Raw genomic sequence first — 9,375 nt, 5'->3', positions numbered from 1 at the left:
GTGGGTCAACCCAGGACCATTGGGAGATCTGAAATAGGACAACACACGTACCAGAATAATTATACACATATCCATACAATCCAAAATTGTAATCCTTTTTTTTTTGTCAAATTCAGCAAATTACTCTTCATTACAGTTGCAATAGGAGCAAACAAGGGTCATTTCATGTCATGACTCTCATTGTGTTCTAGTCACCACCTCTTCTTTACTGGCTAATGCTTAGGTACAGATTCTATTTTTTCTCAGCGGTGACACCTAGGGCAAGTTCAAAATTAAAAGGTTTTGCACCATTTTGCTATGTTTTCCTGATTGAACAACATGTGGGGGTAGTTATCTCTTTATTGTCTAGGAGATATGCTGTCTCAATCACACTGAGTAGACTAGACAGAGACACTTGAGTTCTCTGTCTGGTTTGCAGTGTATCTATTCTATTCCATAGAAAGTAACTAAGGTTTGTCTAAAAAATAATTAGATTAGTTGCTAGCCAAAATGTAATAGAGGTCTTTACTGTTATACAAGGAATGTCCTCCTTAAACAGAGCAGAAACATTACCCAGTTCGAGCAAAGTTTCCCCAGTATGACATAACTCTTCTACAAAGCTCATCTTCCTCTTCCGTGAAGGTGGCTGCAAGAAAACAGAAATAACTACAAAGATACCAAAGAATCTTTACATACATAACTTAACTTAATAAACACATATTTAAATGTGGTACTGTTAAACAATGCTAAAGTAATTTACATTCACAATGATAAAGTCTGCTGTAAGCAATGTAGGCTACTGTATGCATGAAAATAATGGGATTATCTAAGAGCCAGTTAAGCATAGGGCAACAGCACTACATAGCTGTAGCTGTAATAGAGTATTACCGTTAATCTTGGCTTTTCATGAAGCAGCTCCCAAAGACATACACAATGTCATCTCCATGGTCCACTTTAACGAAACTTGGACGTCTGTCATACACTGTGCTTGGACGGTGCTGCAACTCGTACATGTAAACTGGTGCACCAGAGTCTTTGGGAAAAAATAAGAGATGAGTATGACATATATCTCTGTGTCTCTCACTGAGGCACAGATCCATCTCCAAATACTTAATTTCTTAAGAAACTGTCCCTTTCAAAATAAAGCCCTCTAATATTGAAATGAAGATGCAGCACAGCCCTTCACTGTTATCTGCCTTGATCATCCAGATTCGGGGAATGAATACAGCTCTTGCAATCCTTCTGTTAACTTCTTTGGAAAAGAAAAAGAAAACACAGCCCATAGACATGCTAAGAGGCTAGCACACATGGATGAGACATGCTAAGAGGCTAGCACACATGGATGAGAGTCTCATACCCGGTCTACACCGGCTCCTCGACTGAAGTGCTCCGTTTGCGTAGTGTGAAAGTAGTTTTAGAAGACTGGACAAATCCGCCGCTATTACGCCTGGTGTAGCCAGTTCTATTGGTTACAGTGGAAGCTAATTGTTGCAGCAGACGCGACGCTACGTCAGTTACGTGCCAGGTGTAGCACCCCTGTCAGTGATTGTATAGGATCCCTGTAAGCTGCCCAGGTCAGTACTCCCTGGCCTATATATTCCTTTATGTCTTACCTCTGTGAAAATTTGATAGCTTGATGATAGGAATGATGAAGAGAACTCCACAGAGCTCTAAGAATCCATCTCTGTTTTTGATCCGATTCTCTCCACTACCCAAATACTCATTTACAATCAAGTCGATAATCCAGTCTTCTGTCTGTAAACACAAATTTGCATTGTTCACAAAGCATCTAAGGACATCAGGGTAGAGTCACGGTGTCATCAATAATAGATTAGGCAAGTTGGTATCAGTGCGCTCACACTGGGGAAGAAGTGGCCACCTCACGATCCATTCCCTCCACCCACCCAGGTGGAGCATTAAACTGAGAACAAATATACAGTGTGCACAGTATATTCATTTTTAATTCATTAAATTCATTCAATTAATTTAATTCACTGATGAACACCCAGCCAACCCCACACACACAGACAGACTACACAATCCCTGTCTTAAAATGCACATACAGTTAAATATCACAGTGAGTTTACTCACAAAAGGCACCATCCAACCACACTCATCATTGGTCACACCACTGATTAATGGGACTTTGCTGAACTCATTAGACTCAAAAAGGTCCTTCACATTTTTTGGCATGAAATTTCCATCTTTAGTCACTCCAAAGAGCCATCCCTTAATCTGTGAAATAGAGAATATAATAAAATATATTTTGTAAATATATATTTTTTTCTGAATATGAATATATGAATGTTAGGTGTTCAGAGATGTAGGTGTTTATGGCTACACAATGTAAACCATAGTTCTGGTGTTGTTGTTGTTGCTGTTACTGCCTACACTTCTTATATTGTTTTAGTCTATTTGTCATCAAATCTCTCCTAAATACATCATGTCTATGTATCTGTAGCTAAGGTATTTAGCACCTGTGGACAAGTTTAAATCAACAATCAAGCAATATGTTGAGATCATCACTTGAAACGATGTGATTTTCAAAGTGCTTGAAAAATCCACTGGAGAAAAAAAATGAGATATGGATCTTCTGTCAGATACCTCTCAACCTGTCTCACCTCTGCAACCTTTAAGATGTCTTCTGTCGACATCTTCATCACACAGTCAGCAATCTGGTGTGGCTTGGTGCCAGTACATTTCACAGCATTGGCCACAATCTAACGGAACAGTGAAACACATCTAGGGGTATTATAACCACTCAACATTTCAGAATAGAAAACAGATGATATGATATAATGTGAGGAGATGACCTTAGCTGTTCGCATAGGCTCTAGGCTAACGAAGGTTTCTATTGTGGCGGCACCACTCCCTGTAATTGCACGGTGGAAAAGGCCATTGCTCAATGGTGAAAGGACCTATGGAATGACAATAAAGCATCGAGGTAATGAATCATGAGTTCAGTTAAATAGTACAGCTGCAGCATTGGCATACAGATGAGCAGAAATACAGTACAGTATAACAGTAAACAGTTGAGGAAAGCATCAGTTAAATGAAAAGGTTAACCAGCTTGTATGAAATGCAAGAGTTCACAGGAAAGACTGTGCTTCAAATTGGGGTGTGCCACTGCTCCCCCCAAAGTCTATGTTTTTGTTGTATGAAGTCTGTCCTCTTTTCGCACATGGCTGGGAATGATATTCCCTAGTATTAGGGTTAGCTCAGAACCCCACCTGCATTGAGACGCTCACTGCTCCTGCCGACTCTCCGAATATGGTGACAGAAGAGGGGTCCCCTCCAAAGCTCTGGATGTTCTCCTGGACCCACCGCAGTGCAGCCACCTGGTCCAGGAAACCCATGTTTCCAGGGGCGTCATCATCGCCAGTGCTTATAGGAGACAGAAGTGGAGAGCATAAAGAGTCTGGACAAGTCCCCAAGACTGCATACTATACACAGCTGACTATCACCAACATGCCTTTCTATTTATACTGTAGCATAGTTGGGTCTGCCCCTCTGATTGGTCAGTGTGGTGAGAGCAATTCGGTCCACATTTCCATAAACTTCACATTGATCATATTCATATTCACAATGAACACAATGTAAATAGTGAGTATGTCTTGTAAATCGCGATAAATAGCAATAGTAAGAGTGTCAGGGATGATGAAAGCACAAACCACAATCTAACCTGAAAAAGCCCATCAATCCCAGCCTATACTGAATCAGCACCACCACCAAGTTCTGATGGACAGATCCAGGACAGATCCATCATAGAAGGAGGCAGAGCCCATGATTAACGCTCCCCCATGGATCCACACCATGACCTGCATGACAGCAGCACATGACCTCAGACAAACTGAAAATCTGACTCATTTGCAATAGTGCAAAAACAAATTACACAGTCCAAACCACATGTAGCACATTTAAGCCAAACCTCCACAGATTTATTATTCAGATGGTATTCAGTACATCTCTTCTATGATTACTGTTTCTGCTTAGGATTGTGTTCCTCAGTTAAATTAAACTATAACTTTCCAGTAGGCCTGAAAGTAACAGTGGAGTGGTCTGTCAGTATACAGTGGAGTGGTCTGTCAGTAGTGGTCTGTACGTAACAGTCAAGTAAGTGGTTGAACTCACCGGTAACTTGGCATCTTCAGCAGGTTTGGCAGGAGTGTAAACATTCAGATAGAGACAGTCCTCAGACACTTCAGGAAGCTCCATAACCATGTTAAGCATTGCTGCAAAGTCTATAGATATCTGTCGATTCTGTAGACACCTAAAAACAAACAGGCTCATTACCTCAAACAGGCTGCACTCCCTCAGGGTGTTATGATGATAATAATATTGTACATAACTTTAGTTGCAACTTCACAGTTAGCACATGACTGTCCTATCATAAGCATTATAATGCACATACAGGTTAAATACTGTATATATCACACACCCTTATGGCAAGCCCACTTAGAGCATGTGCACTGATAGTAACACAAGTCTTTAAAGGTGCAATCAGGGATTTCGTAGGAAGTCACATTTGTTTGTGTTTATGTTTATATTTAAATTTATTAGCAGACGCTTTTGTGCAAAAACAAATTACATTATGCTTTAACCAAGGACCAAACTAAACACACCAGAGAGGCAACTCATCCCTTCCTTCAGTATTCCCAGAGAAATTCCACGCAGGGTTTCATTTTTGTTTGGGCCCCTGTAGGGTGCCTGCTGCCATATATATATATATATATATATATATATATATATATATATATATATATATAAAGGCTAGATGTCTCGTCCGTGCTGCTGGCCAATGCAGGTCTACGTCCGCACCTCGCGGCCATCTTGCCACCGTCAGCTCGCTAGTTCAACATTGTGTCAATGGTGCACTGTAATGACAGGTAGTGACCTGAAGGTGTCATTGTCATAGCGCGGGAGGAGAAGAGATATACCTTACATCAGGTACCACAGAACCCACCAGATGGCTTGCCTGTGACAAGATGGCAGCCGGTGATGCCGTTAGAGACTCCGCCATAAGACATCTAGCCTTTATTATGTATATCTATGCCTGCTGCCACTACTCGGTCTGTAGTGTTCCACCAGGCCACTAGGGGTCGCTGAGTTGCGTTGTGCTGCGTGTGTATGTCTTGCAGGGCTGCTTGCAGGGCTGCTTGCAGCAGTACTCAGCCGGATGGGTTACACCTAGGCCCGGTGTAACCTACCTTTAAGAACTCCACCTGTAGCAGCATTTTTTTCTCTCTTTTTGAGCTGGCTTGGAGCTCGGGGCACTTCCTGTGTACTCGTTCTGTCTGGCTGTTCACAGTTAAGAGCCAAACTGTGACATTTGTTTCAAGTTTTCGGAGCCTGGGCTGCCTACAGAGAGTTTTTTACAGTGTACTCACGGAAAGGGCAGCTAGCGGTTGTGATGAGATGATTGCTGAATGTGACAAAAAATGTTATGGACTTGAAACTGCATAAAATCCCTGACTGCACCTTTAACTCTGGTCTCATGGATGTTATACCCTTTGAGCATACATGCTGATACCCTTACACAACATGATATCATATCTGTTATCTTGCTATCACATGACTCTACTATGCATAAGAGTCAGTGTTATGGCTGGGTGATCTCATTAATCTGCTTATTAGACGTTTACACTCGGTTCACAATGGACACTGCAGTGGACTTTCTCACTTTGGGCCAAGACTACAAACAACATGGGCAAGACTTTGACCCTCCCAAACAAGTGTTGGCTGTTACTGTTTGCAGTTGACTCCTTCTCATAATGGATGTTACCCATTGAGCATACATCAGTGTTTCCCATACATTGACTTATTTGTGGCGGCCCACCACAATATCAACATTGACCACCACACAATGATTTAGGTTGTACTAAATTGTGCTTAAATCTGGTTAGTATCATAACCACGCTGCGGTAATTTGTTAAAAACTGTTGCATTCAAGTTAATTCTGCAAACTACCACCACAAATAGAATTCAATTTTGTGGGAAACACTGCTGATACCCTTACACAACATGATATCATATCTGTTATCTTGCTATCACATGACTCTACTATGCATAAGGGTCAGTTATGGCTGGGTGATCTCATTAATCTGCTTATTAGACATTTACACTCTCCTAGGTTCACAACGGACACTGCAGTGGACTGCAATGACCCAAGACTTTGACCCTCCCAAACAAGTATTGGCTACTGTTTGCAGTTGACTCCTACTCATAATTCAGTTTGCTTTATGCCACACCCCGAGTGAACCAGAGTGCTAAAGGTAACAATTACAGTTAAGTCAAATCAAGTTAAAGGTGCTCTAAGCGATGTCATACATTTTTTAGGCTTTTCAATGTGCTTTACATAAACAAAAGCAAACAGTAATAGCAAATAATCATAGAAGGGCAATAGTCAAAGAATAGTTTAAAAAGTAAAAATCATAATAAAAAAGAAAACATAAAATACACAAGGTAAAATCATTATTATTATCATTATAATATATTATAATTATAATCATTATTATTCAGATGTATAATGCCTCTATGATGGATTGTGCTCCTCAGTTGAATTGAACTACAATAACTTTCCAGTAGGAAAATTAGGGAGCATTTCAGAAGGAACTTTTTGCGCCTAATAATGATTGAGAGTATGACCTGATGATCTTACATAGGTGGTTGCTTGGTGGCATCCCTGACTCCCTCCAGGTTGGGGTGGGGCCAACCTGAAGAGTCCCACAGGTGGCTTAGCAAAGGGCACGCCCAGGTACGAGTGCACCACTGTCGTCTTTCCCCTCACTCGCAAGTACTCGCCTCTGAGGGCTCCCAGCTTGGTGTGGATCAGTGGTCCTGTAGTTGTCCAGACCACGAGATAGAGGTGTTTACTCATATGGGCATAAATCCATTATTCTAAAGCACACACAAGTTAATTCACTATTGAATGCTGTGGCAATAGATCTATTGCTGGTGCTGAGGTTTCCTTCACTTCCTTTTCTTCTATAGCCAACAAGTCACCTGCAGATCGCTCTAAAAACATCCTCCATTGTAATAGATATTTAATTGTAGACGAGGCGTCTTCATAAGTTAGGAAGGTGTTGGTGATTGCTACCTAATTGTCCACTGAAATCAGAACTTAAACAGCCTCTGAATTCTTAAAGGAATTATCCGGAGTAAAATGCACTTTAGATCAATTTACGGATGATTGGGAGTACATACGTTGAGTTGACATCCAAATCATGTTATTCGGATGTGTTTTGAGAAAGTTCGATTTTACCGTTTTTAGTCAAAACTCGTTAGCCTGGAAGTGACCGAGGCATGTCATTTCGCCGCTACAAAACGCTATTTTTATACCTCTTCTACAGTTCCAAACAACATTACACTTACGTGGTAGTGAGTAGAGGGTCCCTAAAGCCAAACCGAAGTATCCCTAAAAAAAAAAACATAGTCCAGTATTTCTTTCGAAATTGAAATTAAGTTGTATGGACTGGACTATGTTTAAAAAAAAAAAAAAAAAAAAAAACGGCGACGAAATTGTGAATTTCCAGAGCGTGTTACTCCACACTCAGCAATCGACTCCTACGGACTTTCCCCTGAAGATGCTCACTTCCAGGCTAACAAGTTTTGACTAAAAACGGTAAAATCGAACTTTCTCAAAACACATCCAAATAACATGATTTGGATGTCAACTCAACGTATGTACTCCCAATCATCCGTAAATTGATCTAAAGATAATTCCTTTAATGGTGGGTAATGCTTAAAATTGTAACCTAAATTATTAATTGCACATTTTTTTTTAACATAGATTAGATTCCCCATGCAAACTTTTAAATGAACAAACTGAACAAAAGTGTGTGTATTGCATATTGATATTGAAGTATTGAAGAATCAGACGACAATACCGTTGCTTAAAGGCTTGTAGGCCTACATAATATTGATAATTTAAATGTAAAAATCACATAGGCCTATTATTTAGGAGGATTACCCTCGGAAAAAAGGGGTGAGGGTCTGTTTCAAATGAGCAGCCTTCCATATGATTTCGGGTCCTTCAGGTAGCCCTCATTCCAAAAAAGGTTGGAGACCCCTGTTCCATAGCCTACATAAAATGTATGGGTTTTATGCATAATAGAACCATATATGTCCCATATAGGAAGATAATGATTCTGCATTGATTTGGAATCAGTAGGTCACACGTCAAAGCTATTGACCAAAAAAATACTTTTCTATACATAGGCTACTATTAAGGCAATTCAGAAACTAACTTCACCGCAAAAATAAAATTAACGTTTTGGTCACGTGTTTGGAACCATATGTAAGATTGTGGCCAAAACTGGTACTGCAATGACTTTCAAATTACTGTAGAGCGGTGTATCCCCTCCCCTCCCCCTGACTGGCAGAGCTGGCAACCCAGATGCCGAAACACTACTGACTTTGTGAGTAGATAGGTGGAGGGTGGCGCATCAGGCCAAAACATAACATGACAACATCAACATCAGTTGAGGGCTGCAACTTCACTTTTTAAATGACAATATCCTGGCCGGACTACTGTTGTCAGTGATAAAGGTATTTGAAATGAAAATGATTTCTTAATGTCTAGTGACATATCATGGCCATTTTATGATTAAATGAAATACATTTCTTACATACGGTTCCTTTAAGTAATATGTGCACATTTTATAGTCCCACATAGTGAACTCAAAACAAACAAACAAAACAACGTGCGCACATTTAGGCTACAGCCTAGGCTAACTTACTTGTGGGCTTGTAAACAATATGCCCAATACCCTGAGGTGAAGACTTGCAGCCTAATAACACGATATATTTCACCACACATGCAACAAGGAGTTAGCGCTGCCAGAGGCTACAATGAAGAAAGTTGAGCTTAACTTACCATCGTGCAAAGCAGACGAAGTTAAATAAGTAACACTTGCCACGAAAATGAGCTGAATCAAGGGTGCTGCCATTGTCCGTTATGGAATGACATTGCGCACCTGAATGGAAATGTATGGCTAAGGGAAACTTTATCAATCTCCTTACTTTTCCAGTAGCTGAGTGGTAGCATACGAATTAGCAGTGGACGAATTGGGGCTGAGCTGATGACAGTGAGATATTTGCTGCGCACTCTAGCAGTCTATTTTAATCATAGCCGTAATAATATTTAGCCGACCTGCCCATTGCCCACGGTCCCTCCTCACACAGCCCTGGAAATAAACTAGATGTACCGCATAGCGGTACAAAATATGACCGCCGCTCAGTCCTGTACATCCGTTCCGCGAAAAATAAATCACACTTCAATTTGTCTCCATATTTTACTCCATCCCCACTCTTGAAACTTTTGTGTATGCTTGTTTGGCATGCCTGAGTGTGTGTGTGCGGCTGCACAGAAAGTACCCTACTGGTGCTGAAAAGGTG

The 9,375-nt window shown here is 40.7% G+C and overlaps 1 pseudogene; it reads right to left on the bottom strand.

The window, feature by feature from the left end:
• Positions 1-1,614: 1,614 nt before the first annotated feature.
• On the bottom strand, positions 1,615-9,043 carry LOC125306549 (annotated as a pseudogene).
• Positions 9,044-9,375: the final 332 nt, after the last annotated feature.

This window comes from Alosa alosa, chromosome 13, assembly GCF_017589495.1.
Source record: "Alosa alosa isolate M-15738 ecotype Scorff River chromosome 13, AALO_Geno_1.1, whole genome shotgun sequence".
Taxonomy (NCBI): domain Eukaryota; kingdom Metazoa; phylum Chordata; class Actinopteri; order Clupeiformes; family Clupeidae; genus Alosa; species Alosa alosa.
This window is presented reverse-complemented; position numbering and strand designations above follow the sequence as displayed.